The following is an 18,987-nucleotide window of genomic DNA, read 5'->3' on the forward strand; positions in this document are numbered from 1 at the left end:
TTTCCAGGTTACACAATGGCAGTCCAGTGCACGGAGAGCAGCCTTTGTGGGCCAGAAACACAAGCAGAGAGAGGAGGGGCTTCTTGTTTCCCAAAAAGCTAAATGTGATGGCAAATGGAAAATCATATTTCTTCATAGAGCCCGGAGCTACCTGGGACTGGATCAAACAGCAGAGACACCCTTTATCCGCAGTTAGTGATGCCAAACCAGCAAGGCAGCCTCATAAAACGCTCCAGCCATGACAAAGACAGCACCGGGGCAGATCATGCAGACCGGTTGCTGGTATTTCTGGGGCTCCCTCACCTGCACAGATGTGCCAGGAAAGGATTTCTGCCCTTGCTGTGGCCGTTCATCTTTGGGACCCTAACACAACCTGTGCCAATGAGGATGCCTCCTCTGATGGAGATTCTGCAAACTCCCAGCTGAATGCATAGTCTACCCTGCCTTGCCCTGTCATGACACAGATGTCTGATGACTTGCTTTAACTGCTAGCTCCACTGGTGCTTGCCTGCTGGCGTTTGTCACGGTGTATGCCCTACACTACCCCCTGTCTCTTGAGTCACAAGGGCTCTGGATCTTGAGGCTAAAGATGGGCCATCTCTGTTACCTTCTGGGTCGAACATGCCAAGCACTAAACTATGCCCCCCATTGGTACCCTGGGACTTCTGGACTGCTGCATTGTAGAGCCCATCAACCTACAGCTTTATGTTAAATGTTTGGTGGGTCAGATGTTGCTCTGCTACCCTGGGAGGACTCCCTGCTGGGTAGGGGCACTCTGTCTACCCCCTCCATTCTTGTTTGTTGAATGGCTAAAAATAATGTTTCTCACATGGAATATCCGGGGACTGGGAACAGTTATAAGACGCCACTCAGTTCATCAATACTTCTGCATAGGCTGTTCGAGGTATGCTAGAGGAGCTTAATTGTTGATACAACTGTCAGTGCCCTTTCAAAGCACAATGAGTGAGATAAAGCCAGAGGGACGATATGTGTTTCTGGTATGCAGGGTGGACTTGGTGGAGGCGTTGTTGGGAAGTTGGTGTTTGCTGAATGTTGCACAGGTACGGTTTCTGGCGCACATATCCTCACTGCTGACCCACTGGTCTGATTTGCCTTAGATTCTATTTTTTTAGTATTCTTTTTATTTCAAACATGCTCAGCACAGTAGAATGTACATTTGGACATGACAAATAAATAGTATCAGCAGTACAAAAAACAGAGGTCAACCTCGGATTCATTGAAGTTTCACACCACGGAACCCCTTGTGCGGTCCTAGGACAAGACCCAAACCCTGCCCCCACCCTCCGTATGAACATTATCATCCCCTGTAGGCTTTCCATGCTCCTCAGATCTTTTCCCACTTCTCCGGTCAACCTCTAGTTTGGTAAATTATTTTTACGGCCCGTTTTCCAGTCATCGTCTTAAATTCTTGGTGGTGGATTCACAGCATTCTGGACCCTGCACTGGATAGGTCTTACCCTTCCCTTCACCAATCCTCTGTCACACACACTGCATCCTACCTGTTGCAATGGCATATAAACTGGTCCTTAGTGAACAGCTGGTGAGCCCTGAATCCAACATGATGTCCTGTCGTACTTTAGAATTTGGGACCGCGTAGGAGATAGGGCCCTACCCCTGTCTATCTCGATAATAGTGAACCGCGAATGGTTAATGCGGTATGTACGAGTGCTTTCTGTAACATTTTAGCTATGAATGCACTGCGTATATGCTATTTCACATCACTGCGTGGGTTCCATTTTGTATCGGTGGCCATCTTATGATTGCCCTCACATAGGCTATATAGTATGAAGCTAAAACGGGTCTTTTAGAGCACATGTGCCTTTCCTTGACTCCTCTGTGACCTGGGCAGCTTGGCTCCGCTGACCCGGGTCAAACTGGTCTCACGAGTTCCCCGTCCTCTGGCCACCTGTGATTAGCATCAGGGCATGACACACCATAAAGTCTTTTCATCCTACACAAGCCCCCAGCTAATCTCTTTCACACATTGCTGTTCCTGCTTTATGGCTTGTTTCCCAAAACAGGAGATGCTCATGTTTTTTGGGGCCTATCGATATCTGATGTGGGATCTGAGCTTTACTGTGTAAATAATTGCGGGCTGGCTCCACTGGAATGTGGGATGGTCATCATGACTCTGCTTTTTCGTTTGTAATGTACACTTTATATGACCATACCATAAACCCAAGAATGTATGCCTGAGGCAAGAAAATTTGTATTTAAGAAGCTTGTTTCTGTGATTTTCAGCAGTCTCCTGAGAACATACACGCTGTTGTACTTCTAGGACGCCTGTAATTGGTCTGCAGCCAATAAACTGATCTTTGACTTCACCCAGAAGACTCTGTGTTTCTGTAGGTCTGAAACAGGAAGAACCCCGAAGTCATAGGGTGTGTTCCCCTGCACCGCTGGGCTTAAAATACCCAGTACTTCAGTTGGCGCCCAACTCGGCGCGATTTCAGCGGTACCGGTCCAAGCCAGAGGTTCGTGAGGAGCTTCGTGTGGAAATTCTGGAGGAAGGCCGCCACTTCATCGACCCCTGCATGTCGATGTGGTCCGAAAGTCTTTTCTGCGAGATTCTCCGCGTCCCGACGGCTACGAAGGACTGCTGCCCTGATTAATCGCCCTGTTTTGGTCCCTTGACGATATTTGGTAGAGCGAAACAATCGAGAGAGTCTTCTGGTGATGCCATCAATCATCAATATTCAGTTAAGTATAAGTGGAGCGTCTCCTAGTTCGAATTTGGTATCCTTCGGGATCATTTCGATTTGGTGCTTGCAAGTCCCAAAGCCAGAGGACTCGTGTATTCACGAGACTATCGTATTCGATAATCCTTTGACGTTTGAAACTAGACTAGTGAGCGAAGATGCCTGGTTCTAGTGTATTTTGTAGATTGTTTTGTTTGGGTTGTGGAAGGGATTTCCAGTTAGAGGATTCATGTCCGGTTCCTCCAATTGGAACTCCAACTTATGAGCTTTATGTAAAACATGGCGTGGGCCCCATTGCATATAATGAAGTATGGATCCGATACACCAGAAAGGACGGTGTTTTAAAATGGCCCCAAAATGGTAGTTACGATACAGATCTCTTAGATAATTTGGAGGTAAAATTGTTTAAAAAGAAAGCCCGGCCGGCGATGTTTGATTCTTTCCGCCTATGGCGAAAGGAAGCCAAACAGAAGGAAATAAAGCTAGCGAAAAGGGATAAGAGAGAGAGAGGTATGTCAGTGATGCAAGCAGCTGTGCAATTTAAAGATAATGAGGAGGAACAAATGAAGGAACAGTTGCATAGACAGCGCAAACGAGGGATTGATAAATGTTACCCTGTTTTGTCACCCCTTGTACAAGATGAGACAAAAGAGAAAGAAAAAGATTCCCTAATGTCCCATTTGTTAAGTTCGCCACCCCCATATGCGCAAAATGCCACCGCACCTCCACAGCTTGTAAATGCGCAGCCTCTAGTAAATATGCCGCAAGCCTTCCCGCAGCTGCCAGCTCCTCCTCAGCTGGCTCCTATCCTTGCAGTGCAGCCCTCTCAAGGGCCGCCAGTTTTGCCACCTGTTACCCCCGCGCTTCCTGCGACTTTGCCTAGCGCACCAGCGGTTTCCCCTGGCGCTCCTTCTTACACTACCCCGGTACCTCTATCTGAATCTGTTTTTCTTCCCTCTGTCTATCCCCCTGTTTTCGCCTCAACTTCTCCTTCAGCGCGACAACGACTGGCTAATGTGGTTACTAGTTTAATGTCGCCTCTCTTTGGGTCATCTAGTGCGACTCCTGCCTTACAGCGTAAGCAATTGCGCAGTCAACTGCCTGATTCTGACGAGAAAGAGGTGTTAGATCATCTGGCGTGTAGGTGGATTGGTTTCCCTTCATGCTATGATGTGGAATCGGTGTTGATGTGTTTCATCAATGGGATGCCCCGAAACAGAGGTATGTGTTCGAGAAAATGTGCGAAATTCTCTGTGAGGAATTGGATAATCATGGTAGAGATCCAAGCCCGCAAGAGTTGTGTCAGGTGAGATTCGATTTTGGGAAAGGTACGATTGTGGGCCCCAATGTAAATAAAGCAGTTGCGATCTTATTATCCTTGAGGAATGATGATTGTCAACAGCCGTTGTTTACACAAGATTTCCCTGTGGGGAAGAAGGGAAAAGCGCGACAACACCCCATGAGAGAAGTACCTCCGGTATGGAAGGAAGCCGTTGCGGCTGATGCCGCTCGAGGTATTGTTGCTGCTCCAGCACATTTTCAGCGTGTTTGGGTACATGTCCCATGGAAGCGATCTGAGGTGTTAGCACTTAAACAGACATTGCCTGATCCCCGTAAAAACCCTGCAGGATATTATAAGGAGTTGTCACAAACTGTAGAATCATGTGTAATGAATCTAGCCGACATAGATATGTTGTTTGGGAATGTGGTTCCACAGCCTTTATGGGGATCCATTCGTAATGTAGATCACGCTGCAGAACTAGGTGACACATGGGCTAATATAATTGCTGCAGACGCTAGACAAGTTGGTGGTGCAAAACCTGAGCTCCTCATAGCAGCGCTCCCTGGTAGAATTATTACCTACATGAAGACCATAATGCCTGCGATGCGCGTAAATTGGGACAAACTGTCCGCATGTAAGCAGAAGAAAGATGAAACAGTGTCAGATTTCTTTACCAGGTTTGAAGAAACGTTTATCGACCACAGTGGTCAAGACATGAGTACTGAAGGTGGCCAACGCTTATTCGTTGATAAATTTGTGCAGAACCTACTCCCCGAGTTGTGTAAGAAATTAAAAGACTCAGAAAGTTCTTGGGCTGTTTCCTCTTCAGCGCAAATACTGGCTACTGCACAGTATTATGAGAATAGAGATAAAGATGAGAAGGATAGAACAGATAAGAAAACGAAGGAACTAAAGACAAAGGTCCTCTTGCAGCAGGCCTACCCACCACGTGGAGGACAGAATAATTATAGGCAAACACAAGGTGTCTATCACCAGACCCAACAGTTTCAGAATAGTCAGCAAATGAATGGGTATTATCAACCACGAATTCCTGTAGGTCCCAACCAATGTTCCTATTGCAAAGAGGAAGGTCATTTCAAATATAGTTGCCCTAAATTAATGCAGCGTAACAGTAATGCGTAAGGTGCAAGAGGTAGAGGTGGTCAGCAAGCTCCTAGAGGCAGAGGGCGTGGAAATGCTCCCCAGAACGCACGTCCTCTTCCGCCTCAAAATACCATGAATAGCTTTGATCAGCAAGCCAACACGACTGGTAATACAGCTCAGTACTACAATAACGATTATTATGCAGAAGATGACAGTGTAGAAGATGATGATTACTAGGACAGCCGTAGACAGAGAGAGGGAGTTGTTTCAGTGCCAGTGGATCAGAGCGGACCTTATGTTAAAGTAACTACAGCAAATGTAACGGAGCCCTTTCTGCTGGACACTGGTGCTGCAAAGAGTTCGATCATGCATTCAAAACTCCCTGGCACGCCTTTGTCTGGCGAAATGAATGTCTCAGTAGGTTTTTCTGGCGCCCCAGTTAGGAACCCGATTTCTAGTCCTATGTCACTTTCTGTTGGACCTTGCGAGCTAAAAGCACCCCTCATTCTAACGACAGGTTGTGGTGAAAATTTGCTAGGCTTAGATTTGCTAAAAAGATTGCATGCCACGCTGTATTGTTCTCCTTCAGGAGTACAACTTACATTAGGCAAGAAAGTGATTTCCCCGATGTATTTGTCTAAAAATGCAATGCCACCTGAATTGTCATCCCTTCCGGATGCCCTTTGGGCTACTGGTCCCAATGATGTGGGTCTTTTGGAAATACCGCCATATGTGGTCACTTTAAAAGCCAATGTCAGATTGCCACGTATTCCTCAGTACAAGATCTCCAATGAAGGTCAGAAAGCATTGTTAGCAATTGTCAGTGATTTGATTAAGAAGGGTGTAATTGAAGAGACAAGAGGCAACGTTTGCAATAGTCCTGTTTTACCTGTCTTAAAACGAACGGATCCTTCACAGCCACCTGTTTACAGATTTGTGATTGATCTTAGAGAGGTTAATAAGATTGTTGTACCACAGTTTCCAGTTGTCCCTGATATAACTGCCTTGTTAACTATGATTCCAGCCTCCGCTGCATGGTTCTCAGTGATCGATCTAAAGCATGCTTTCTTTAGCATCCCAATTGCAGAGGAGAGCAGAGACATTTTTGGCTACAGTTTAGGAGGTCGCAGCTTCCGCTTTAAACGCGCTCCCCAAGGCTACTGTGAGAGTCCATCAATATACAGTCAGGCTATAAAAGCGCAGCTTGATGCACTGGTTTTACCCAATGGCGCTATCCTCATTCAGTATGTTGACGATTTACTAATCGCCGCGGACACTGAAAAGATTTGCAAAAACGCTACCTTGTCATTGTTGCGTCATTTGTCTGCCTTCCATCACAAAGTGTCTCTCTCAAAGCTGCAATATTGTCGACAAGAAGTGACCTACTTAGGTCATCTCTTATCGAAGGAGGGAAGGAAACTGACCCCAGAAAGAATTCAAGCCATTGCACAGTTGAGTGTGCCAAGAACACAGAGAGAAGTGCGTGCTTTCTTGGGCATGACTTCATACTGTAGGCATTGGATTCCTAATTTTTCCTTGTTGGCAAAACCTTTGTTAGCATTGACATGCAAAGACACACCGAATCCTATTCCATGGTCTGAAGAGTGTCAGAAAAGTTTTTGGGAATTGCGTAATGCATTGTGTTCAGCTCCTGTGTTGGGTACCCCTGACTACAGCAAGCCTTTTACATTGTATGTTCACGAGAAAGATGGTTGTGCATTATCAGTGTTAACACAGCCTTTTGGCGACAGACCGCGTCCATGCGCGTATTTTTCATCAACCTTGGACCCTGTAGCGAGGGCTGTTTGAGAGCCACGGCCGCTGCAGCTATGTCTATTCGACAGTCTGCTGGACTGGTAATGGATAATATGTTGATTGTTATGGTTCCACATGCCGTGGACACATTGTTAAACAAGACCAAGACACAACACTTAACTAGTGCACGATTATCTGGTTATGAGCTGACACTGTTAGCAAACCATATACACATAAAGAGATGCAACACGTTGAATCCAGCTACACTATTACCAATTCCAGCAGACCTAGATGAGATTGAGCAACATGATTGCCTGTTCAGAACAGAGGAAGAAACGAAAGGAAGAGTAGATCTTAAAGATACTCCCCTGACTGAGTGTGATGGTACCTTATGGGTGGATGGTTCGTGTTTCAAGCTTCCGAATGGTGATACGACTGCTGCATATGCTATCACGACTTTGCACACGATTGTTGAAACTGCGCGTGTGCCACAGAATTCGGCTCAAGCAGCAGAATTGATTCCCTTACGAGAGCATGCGTGTTGTCTGAAGGAATGAAAGTGAATATATATACAGATAGCCAGTACGCCTTTGGCGTGGCTCATAGTTTTGGGCGATTGTGGAAAGAACGTGGGTTCCTGACTTCGCATGGAGCTAAGATTCAGAATGGCAAGTTGGTGAATGATCTCCTTGAGTCACTGACCCTACCGTCACAAGTTGCGATTATGAAATGCAGTGCGCACAAGAAAATCACTGATGATGTTGGTCGTGGTAATGCGTTTGCTGATGAAGTTGCGAAAGAAACAGCAAAAGATGTAAAGACTCGAATGTATGTTGCAGGCCCTGCCAGATGGGTTGGTGATGTTGGGATGTGTGAAAACACAATAGAAAGTGTAAAGTCCCTTCAAGCTGAAGCCACAGAGAAAGAATTGAGCAAGTGGAGAGAAAGTATGGGTAAGTTGGATGAGAATGGTTGTTGGATTGATTTGTCAGAACATAGGCGATGGTTGTTACCTGATGCATATGTGCTTCCAGTAGTTACTATGGCACATGGAATGGCACACATCAGTACGAAAGGAATCTGTAAATTGTTGGCTCCAGTATGGCAGAATGCTGGAATTCCTAAGTGTGCAGAGAATGTGGTCAAGAATTGTATGGTATGCTTGAAGTACAACCCTGGTAAGGGAACCCCGACTCCAGCTGGTCATTTTGCGCCTCCATCATATCCATTTGAAGTTTTGCAGTTGGATTTTATCCACATGGAAAGGTGCAACAACCTGAAATATGTATTGGTGGTTGTTTGCGCTTTCTCAAAATGGATAGAGGCCTATCCTCTAAAAGATAACACTGCTCTATCCACAGCCAAAGCCCTTGTGAAGGAATTTTTCCCTAGGTTTGGAATGCCAAGAATGGTGTGGAGTGATAATGGAAGTGAGTTTGTGGGTCAAGTGATGAAGAATGTGTGTGAGGGATTAGGTATAAGGCAGAAGTTTCACGCAGCAAATCACCCCCAATCAGCTGGACTAGTAGAGCGCTACAATGGCGCTCTCAAACTTAAACTGGCCAAAATCCAAGCGAGCTCAGGTCTTAAATGGCCTGACGCTCTGCCTCTAGCACTCCTGTCCACCAGAATGACCGTGCATTCCCGAGTGGGACTTGGTCCCTACGAGGTCGTTTTTGTCTGCCCGGCCAATGTATGGGGTGTGCCAAGACCGACGAAATTCAGTGAAATTGAGCATCCGGTACTGTTTGATTACTTGCACGAATTGACAGCTAAACTGCGTGTTTTACACCAACAGGTGCATGATACTCTCCCCCCGGCTTCTGAGGCTCCAGGACACCCTATTGACCCGGGCACGTGGATCTTGGTAAAAAATTTTCAGCGCAAGAGCAACGATGAGCCTCGTTGGATCGGCCCTCATCTCGTGCTCCTATCTACGAGATCAGCGGTTCGAGTAAAGGGGAAGAAAAACTGGATCCACGGCGCCCACATCAAAAGGATCCCTTTGCCTCTGCCGTATGACCAGTGGGTCCAGGAGGGTATCACAGACTCTGAAACAGACACTGTACCTCGTTTTGTGCCGTTCAGTGATGCACGCATAAAAGGCACAGCTTCAGCGCAGGAAAGTGACGATATTCTGCAAAAAACTGTGCCACCGTCAGCTCGATTGGACACTACAGAGCCTGAACTCTTGTTTCAAGATCAAACAGTGCCTGGCCGTCTCCATTACAATCTGAGGCCAAGGCCCACGGACAAATAAATATTCTTTTTCCTTTTTCCTTTTTATTTTTTGATAACCAGAGCTCTCCCATCTGAAGGACTTTCTTGATTTTTGTTTTTCGAACCACCATCCGGGTTCAGCCGCAGGGTCGCGGTGCCAAGACTTTGGGGTACAGGCCGAAGACGTTAGGTCAACGGTTCTGGTTGGTCTAGGGCGTTCCCTGGACTGACAGGCGTACTCCATAGCAGAAGATACTCATCCGCCGCGAGCGGCACGATTAGAGGATGGAGTTTTGTAAGATGGAGAGACTCACTGAGGAAATGAACTTTAAAACAAGAATGTGTAAAATCATGACACGCAAACGTTTTGTATTATTATGCCTGTTTGTATTATGTAGTATGATAGTGTTTACTGTAGGATTTGTATTCTTCTCCTCTCAAGAGCCTATTGCCCCCACTGTACAGCCTATACCTCCTCCTACTGTCTCCTCACACTCTTTTCACCCTCTACCTGAACATGAACAAGCCAGACGGTCAGAATTTGTAAACAACTCGTTTATTCAGCTCCTGCACCAACACCAACTAGTTATGAATACAACCAATTGTTGGGTGTGTGGTTTGATGCCACATACCATTAATAAGGGTATTCCCTATCTGGTGCTGCCGTATAGTTACAATGGATCGTCATGGGCATTCCAGACCATGTTTCTCTATGCACTAGAAGTGTACTCCCCGCGACAACCGCGTTCCATCAGACCTAGCACCAATAACAAAGCTTTAGTGAAAGGAGTTGCCGATATGAGTAGAGATATCGATGCATACTCATCCATTCCCAAAGAAGAGCTGAGAGCTTATGTAGGGTGGAACGCGACGGGGTATAGTATTAGTCTAGGTGAAAGACAGCGGAAAATCTCATCCCCAATCTGGGTCGTACCCCACATAGGTCGGTTCTGTTTGCAAGGTAATGGTCAGAATCCTAGAGCTCAACTGGGAAGAAGTGACTGTACTGAAACGTACACTTTTCCGTCGCAGTTTTCCCCTGCGTTCTTGGCTGCCAAGGGTACATATTTTATCTGCAATGACCGAGCATATACATGGTTGCCCCCTGATTTCTCGGGCACATGTTATATTGCAAATCTGCTACCGCCAACATTTACTGCCGCTTCTGACTATCACAAGACCAGAGTTGTGAGAGGCGTGATTAGTAAGGAGGATACTGCCGGTCAGGAAGCGGGAGATTTCTTTTTGGGTTTCCTGCCGTTTTGGGGACCTATGGTTAATAGTAGGAACCTGAGACAGCTGACTCGTGTGGTTGAATCCACTGTTAATGTTACGGCTGGTGCCCTTGGTAATTTGACAGCTGAGCTCCAAGCGGATCGCCTCATGACTTTGCAGAACCGCATGGTTCTAGACGTCATACTTGCAGACCACGGTGGGGTATGCAAGATTATCCAATCCAGTTGTTGCATTTTCATACCAGACAACGCTCCAACAGTCTATCAAGCCATCTCCAAACTGGATAAAATATCTGAGTCCATACGTGTGGATAAAGGAGATTGGTCACTGGTGGGATGGTTCTGGGAACTGATATCTGCATGGGGTTGGAAAGTTCTGATGGTCATTGGAATGATCTTAGCCATCTTTTTCCTGTTCTGTCTATGCATACAGTGTGCTCCTGCGATATGTGGCCTCTGTGCTACATTATGTGTAAGGAAACCTGTATCGAGGGACGAGCTAAGTAATAGGATGATGCTACAGCAACATCTCCATGACTTCGTGAATATTGACCTAGACTCGGATTGAAATGAGTATAGTTATTGCCTATGTAAGGGCAAAAAGAGGGTCTGTCGTACTTTAGAATTTGGGACCGCGTAGGAGATAGGGCCCTACCCCTGTCTATCTCGATAATAGTGAACCGCGAATGGTTAATGCGGTATGTACGAGTGCTTTCTGTAACGTTTTAGCTATGAATGCACTGCGTATACGCTATTTCACATCACTGCGTGGGTTCCATTTTGTATCGGTGGCCATCTTATGATTGCCCTCACATAGGCTATATAGTATGAAGCTAAAACGGGTCTTTTAGAGCACATGTGCCTTTCCTTGACTCCTCTGTGACCTGGGCAGCTTGGCTCCGCTGACCCGGGTCAAACTGGTCTCACGAGTTCCCCGTCCTCTGGCCACCTGTGATTAGCATCAGGGCATGACACACCATAAAGTCTTTTCATCCTACACAAGCCCCCAGCAAATCTCTTTCACACATTGCTGTTCCTGCTTTATGGCATGTTTCCCAAAACAGGAGAAGCTCATGTTTATTGGGGCCTATCGATATCTGATGTGGGATCTGAGCTTTACTGTGTAAATAATTGCGGGCTGGCTCCACTGGAATGTGGGATGGTCATCATGACTCTGCTTTTTCGTTTGTAATGTACACTTTATATGACCATACCATAAACCCAAGAATGTATGCCTGAGGCAAGAAAATTTGTATTTAAGAAGCTCGTTCCTGTGATTTTTAGCAGTCTCCTGAGAACATACACGCTGTTGTACTTCTAGGACGCCTGTAATTGGTCTGCAGCCAATAAACTGATCTTTGACTTCACCCAGAAGACTCTGTGTTTCTGTAGGTCTGAAACAGGAAGAACCCCGAAGTCATAGGGTGTGTTCCCCTGCACCGCTGGGCTTAAAATACCCAGTACTTCAGTCCATGTCCAGCTTGACCACTTTCTCTGCAACCCCAAAACACAGCTTACGGTCACATTGGTGGAGTACTTGGGGATGACCCTGTCAGATCACAACCCGCTGCTCTGGCAGGCTGCGTTGGAGGACCCCATCCTACTGTGCCAACATGGCACTTGTAGCCCTTAGCTCTTAGGGACCCTGTGTTCCATGACTCAGTACATGAAACACTAGCTAATTATATAACAAAAAACAGTGACACTGCATCTACAAGGTTGGTAGAGTGAGATGCACTTAAAATCATGGTCCAAATGCATTTCATACATATGATAATGGGAGCGTGGGGCACACTCAGCTGGTACCTCATCCTTTGCGGGGTCTTGAGCAGGCTTTGGTGGAGGATGATGTTGGCTGGGTATCACTGACTGAAACCAGGAATCGCCATGCCCAACTACTAAGGTGATAGTGGCACGGCTGCTGGAACACTTGATGATGCTGGTCCATCCTGATCAGAATGGGTTCATGCCGGGCAGATCCACGACCCTCAATATCCGCCTATTGCATAGAATATTGGAGCAAGTGCTGACACACTAGCCCTACTCAGCTTACCTTATTTTAGACCCCAATAGCCAATTTGACAACCTGGATTAGGACTCTATGTTCATGCTCTTCCAAAAAATGGGCATCAGGGGCAGGCTTTTGCGGTTGATCAAACTCCTCTACACTGAGCCATCCGCGAGGGTAACAATAGAATGCAGGATCTCTAGTCCATTTCCATTTGGCAGTGTCACCTTTGCTTTTTGCCTTGGATATTAAGCCCTTTGCACAACATCTTCATCAGTCTGGCACTGACTAGGGCAGTCCTGTGGGTGGCGAGATCTACTCCATCTCACTGTATGCTGATGACATCCTCGTGCATATAAAATATTTTGTGATAGCATAGCAGAGATCACCCATATTTCAAGGCAAATTCGTGCTTCAGGGTCAAGTGGGGTTTGACTTGTCTGATCCCAATACATCCAGGCTGTCCCCCATGTAGCAATGCGGTTGGCACTCATGCAATTAGGTGGGAGCCATGCACCTTTTGATAATTGGACATTAATATTTATCAGACGAACCACTATTTAATTGATGGAAACCTGATGAGGGCAATCTCTTCCCTGTAGAATCAGATTGCCTTCTGGTGTTCTCACCCCCTCACAGTACAGGGCTTGGTGTCTCTCTCTAAAATGATAACATTGCTGCAACTCCTATACTACTTTACAAATGTTCCCCCATAGCACATTTCAGGCAGTAAATGCAAAGTAAGGTGGCCTCAGATGAAAAAAGGGAGGCGTAGAGTTCCTTTGTCTAAATTGCAGTTCCTGACTGAGAGTGGGAGGCTGAGAGCCCCAATGTTTGAGCATTATTATCTGTCTGTCCAGCTTTGAAGGCCCACTTGCTGGCTAACTGGGCACAACTTGGAGGAAGTGTGTTCAAAGTCTGAGACTGGGGCGATCAGTCTAGTACAGGAACAATTTCTTTATTGGCTGAGATTTGCCGATTACCTTAATAGCCTCCTACGGGTGACATATGAATGCCATCACTGGGTGCTGCGTACCACACTTGGCACATCATTGCATGCACATGAGATCCCCTGCACTCTATTCATGCTTTCTAAGAGGCTTCTGGTGGGGAGGGACGCAGCCAGAGTGAACACTCTAGGTGACTTATTCAAAGATAGGGTGCTCACTGCTCATCCCGTTTGACTTGCTGATGGAACAAATGGGACTCCCAGTAGGCCAGTTCCTGATGTATAGTTACCTCGTAGCTGAACTGGAGAGCTTATGGGACATTACCGGCAGTGAGCCCACTCCTCATCCCCTGACACAGGTACTCTATGCAAAGGGTGATGGGTACTGCTTGATCTCTTGGCTCTCAAAAGCCATCTCACATATGACACAAGATCCACTTGTACCTCTGAACCTCTCAGACAACTCTCAGAGTACAATATAGGGTGTGTGCTGACCCTGGATGTTAGCATGCCTGCGAAAGGTCTCCCTCAATGCCCGCTTTCAGTATATCCAATACATCATATTACACAAAGCATAGCTTACATAAAAATTACACAAAATATCCCCTGCAGCATCTGCCAGTTGCCGTTGGTGTTGTGCCCCCCTGACGGACATGGTGCACATGATCTGGACATGACCAAGTGCTCTCGCTATGGGAAGTCTGCGAAGTCATAGCCATGCCACTGGCTGTTTGGATCTGGACGGCATGGCTAGCTGTCTTCTAGGTCTTTACAAACATTGAAACTAAAGACTGGTGGTGCTACTAATCATTTTATTGATTTGGTGCTGCTGATTGCTCGACAAATGATAGTAATTCACTGGAAGGGCCGACTCTCCTGAGTATGGTGCATTGGCAGGCTGCAACCATAAAATGGCATGAGATGGTAGCTACAGCACTCTGGCGAGAGGACTGAGGAGGAGGCCCATTGTGGCCGCTTGGGATGAACTCCTCTCCACTCTTCAAGGGACCCTTGGCAACAATGATAGCTCTGCTTAACATACCACAGCATTCTTCATGCGGGTATTGCTTCTCCTGTGCAAGACTGGTCTGCTCCCCTTTCTTCCTTCTCATTCTCAAGTCCCCCTCCCCCACAGAGAAAGTAGACTGGAATATGCACAACGCACTATTGAGCTACTCAAACTGTATTCCTATCCCCCTGTTGGAAACATGCATGCCCCCCAACAACCTTGGGTGGACTGCTACTATTTCTGTATCACACTTGTGTTAACTATTAGGAAGATGGGATTACAGGCTCATGGTTCAAGTTCTGTTGAACTAGTTTGGAGTTATCACACCATTATGATACTCAACTACGCAATGTAAATGGCATGGCTACAGTGTGATGCTATAACTGTATTCACATGCTTCTATATTATGGCACACGAGTTGCCAGAGATAGTATAAAACTTCAATAAAGAGGGTTAAAAATAAATAATAAATAAATAAGTGATAACTTTTAAATGGGAACAGGTAGGAAAGTCATATGGTGTATGGAGAAGTATAATTTTAAACTCTCTTTATGGTAAAATTGGGTTTTAAGTCACAATTCTAAAAATGCCACTATTAGAAAGATTACATTTCCTTGTCCTAACCATTTGGTGCCTGCAGCCTGTCCTTGGTCACATGACTAGGTGTACTTGGCAGTTAGCCTTTGTGTATTCCACCCAGACAGCCTCAGAATAGAGTGTCTTGGTGTTGACAGGATTGGCCATCATGGCTTAATGGGGGCAGAGCTGTGACCTACCACACTTGCACTTCAAAGGGACTATCCTAGCTCACACATAAAGGACTTCACACTAGTCTATTGTGCCCCCAGACAGACTGGGACCAGGGACCAGGGTAGGGAGGCAGGAAATACCAGCCATCTTAGTAGGGGGATACTCAAATGGGTATCAGGTATACCCACTCTTCAGATCACTTCAGGACCTACGGAATACTCAGCAGAAGGAATGCTCTACTATCCTGCTTCTCTTCTGCAAGAAGGACTGCCCAGCTGCTCGGCCTCCAAGAACAAATGCCCAGACGCCCTGCAACCTGAGGAAGAAGGAATGGACCTGCACCTTGAAGTCAGGACCACCAGAGTGATTTCAAGGGCTACAATACCCTTGATACCTGCATCTGGAATCTTCTTACTGTAATTCCTAACCCCCCTACCCAAATGATGCCTCACCAGTCCTTGACCCTTGGAGGTGGGGATAAAGGTATTCGGCCAGCCCAGCTGTTGTCCCAATCAGAATCAAAGCAGTACAATGCAGTGTGATGCAACCCTTGCAGCTCCTCATCGGAACCAACGCAGCACAAAACATCTTGCATCACTCCTCAAAACTGCAGCAGTACAGCACAATATCCCACATCCAGGACACAAAGTATAATTATCAATGGGCCTAGCTTGGTCCCTGTATCTGGCCCATACTCCAACGAGGTCGCCCTGAACTTGAGACTTTGTCTTGATCCAGCGCCACCATGTAACCACAGTTGGGGCTTTGTGCTTCTAGGCACTACCTTTTACCTAGGTCTAGGCACCCAGCCCACTTCCCTAAAAATTGGAGGGGGGGAGGCACGTACACGCTACCAGTCCGTAATCTTTCCTACTGACTGTACTATCATGGTTGCGTCCACTGTCCACTTCACTCAATAGACCATCAGTGTATGTTGACATGTACATGTACATGTCTGTGCTCTGCATACTCAAGTCTGTCCGGCACATCACCCCAAGACTTTGCATTGTATACTTTTATAATCAAGAATTACTTGCCACCTTCGCACATACTTTGCTCTCATCTCTCCCCGCATTCTGCATAGTGAGGCAGAGGTGCCATGCCATGTTTAGTTTGTATACATAGCTAGCCACGGTTCCCAATTGAAAGAGGGTGAGGTATGATACTAATCAATGCCATGTCAGCACATCGTTCTTTATGCAAATTAGCCTGTCCCAGTGCTCCGCTACCTACTAAAGGATAAAACAATGCTTTTAATCATAAACACACATTGACTTTACCTAAAAAATATAAATATGTTCACAGTATGGACTTGAAGTACCATCATGCACCAAAAGAACTTTGTACTAAACAAACGCCCACTGTGGGAAAATAATGAAATAAAAAACGCCGGAAACACTGTGAGCTTTCAATTTGGTGTTTATTCGGAGCAGCCCAAGAGGAAGAGGCTTTCAGCCTCGAAACGCGTCGGCACAGAGCACGAATTTGGAGCATTTGGGGGAAGCTGCATTTTGAATGGCCAGAGCGATGTCGAGTGACCTCTTTAATGCTCACGGGCACTTTGTTTGCAAAATTTACCACACGGCCGCCCTGCCGTGAAGAGGAGCACCATCTTCAATTGAAAGAGGCTGAGGTATGATACTAATCAATGCCATGTCAGCACATCGTTCTTTATGCAAATTAGCCTGTCCCAGTGCTCCGCTACCTACTAAAGGATAAAACAATGCTTTTAATCATAAACACACATTGACTTTACCTAAAGGATATAAATATGCTCACAGTATGGACTTGAAGTACCATCATGTACCAAAAGAACTTTGTACTAAGCAAACGCCCACTGTGGGAAAATAATGAAATACAAAACGCCTGAAACACTGTGAGCTTTCAATATGGTGTTTATTCGGAGCAGCCCAAGAGGAAAAGGCTTTCAGCCTCGAAACGCGTCGGCACAGAGCACGAATTTGGAGCATTTGGGGGAAGCTGCATTTTGAATGGCCAGAGCGATGTCGAGTGACCTCTTAATGCTCACGGGAACTTTGTTTGCAAAAGGTTCCCACAGTATGTAGTGTCATTGAGTCTGCTAGGTGCACATGTTGTTTGTCAAGTAGAATGTCAGTATATAAGGTAGCGCGTTTATTCACGAGCAGTGGCTTATTCCATTTACATATCGCTGTCTTAAAGGGCATACAAAAGTTTTTCTCACAGGTGAATTATGCGACCACAATGGCAGTCATTCATTGCTATCCAAGAATGTCCAACTACACGGCGCTTCTAAGCTTACAGCCACCAATCTTACGTCCTTTCTTAAAAGGACGCCAACTCCCACAATAACACCAACATTTACACAGCTTTCTAACGACAGTTATCTGCTTCTCAATAACATACACTCCTACGGAATATGAGCTGGCATACCGCATGTCCTTACTGTTTCAAACACAGTAACTTCCTGTGGCAATATCTATTCCCACCCACACAAATTAACTCCCAAACTTCAACTTGGCCTTCAATTCCTAGTTTGAAAACACATTTCAAGAAACAAACCAAACTAAAAGCACCTTTGTTCAGAACAGAAGTCTCCCTCACGTCTGCAAAAGAAATTTATCAACTGCAGATACCACGAACTTCAAATAAAATACACTCCCTTTTAAATACGAACCGCCAATTACACTTTGTGAATTGTTACACAATTTTCAACACATGTCACACTCAAGGTCTGGCACACGTTTTTAACACGCGGGCTCCTACAGCCTTCTAACACGCTTTCAAACTGTTCTTCTTTTAATACCAGACTACATTCAGACATTCTTTCGATCATCTTTGGAATACCAGGAACAGTGCCCATAATTCTCACCCTCTTTGCGGCCATCCTACTTCTAATTCTACTTCTAGAAATGGCTATGCTCTCTCTGGTAACAACTATGTCCGACAGAATCCGCCTCTACGCCAAGGTACATCAATACTGCAAAAAAAGGGAAAGCTTTTCGGCTGCCTGCCTCTATCTATTATTGGAGCTAGCTACAACATAACATTTAGCTACAATTATGCAATATGCGTACAACCATCGTTTCATTGCAAAACTTGCCCATTCGAATGGCGAATGGATCTATGCCTTGCCAACATCTCAACAATCGCTCCAGATATCCAGCAGGTAAGGGAGTCATGAAAACAATGAACGTGATTGTTCTGTCAGCGGAGCAATGGCGAATGCAATGCAAAAAGGAATCACAGCGCAATGGGATTTCTGCGCAGCCGCGAAAGATCTCCTGCAACGTGCGACCTTTCACAACATCGCAGATTACCTGCCCATTCAAATTACCGCTCCAACATTCGAGGAACATTACTGTCCCTTCGAGGATATGAATTGTATCGCTTCGCTTTTCTCACACGATGGCAACAATAGCCTCTTGGAACATTACGCATCTCAAGCAGCTGAAGAACTTCTGGACTGAAATCTCCAAGACTTGTAAAAAACTCACACTATTCTTGAATGGATTTTTTTCCATCTTTTTTTACTTTTTCCTTTAAATTTTTTATAATACACTTCAATCCTACTTCTTTGATATAATAACTTTCTAAGTATACTCAGACATTTGAACTCTATCCTCATTATTCCCCCTTACGTCTCCAGTCTAACCAGGAATCGGTGATGTATGGCCTATGCAAATACGCTATTTACTTCCAAAATTAACCAAAACCCGACACCCATTTAGAAACAACGTCTATTCTTTGTGCACACACCTCTCTGCCTGCCTGTTATTCACCATGCCCTTTCACACAATTTTACTCAAAGTCAGCCTCTGCTCAGAACCTCACGATAAAAATGTAAAAAGAAGACATTGTTTAGGAACTGGTTGGCACAGTGTGGTAATCGTAAAATACCTTTATTTTCATTATACAATGTATTTATTCATGTCTCATAGCTATTCTGTAGGTCACATAGAACTGTAACATATAA

The sequence above is a fragment of the Triturus cristatus genome, chromosome 3_2 (genome assembly GCF_964204655.1).
Source record: "Triturus cristatus chromosome 3_2, aTriCri1.1, whole genome shotgun sequence".
NCBI lineage: Eukaryota > Metazoa > Chordata > Amphibia > Caudata > Salamandridae > Triturus > Triturus cristatus.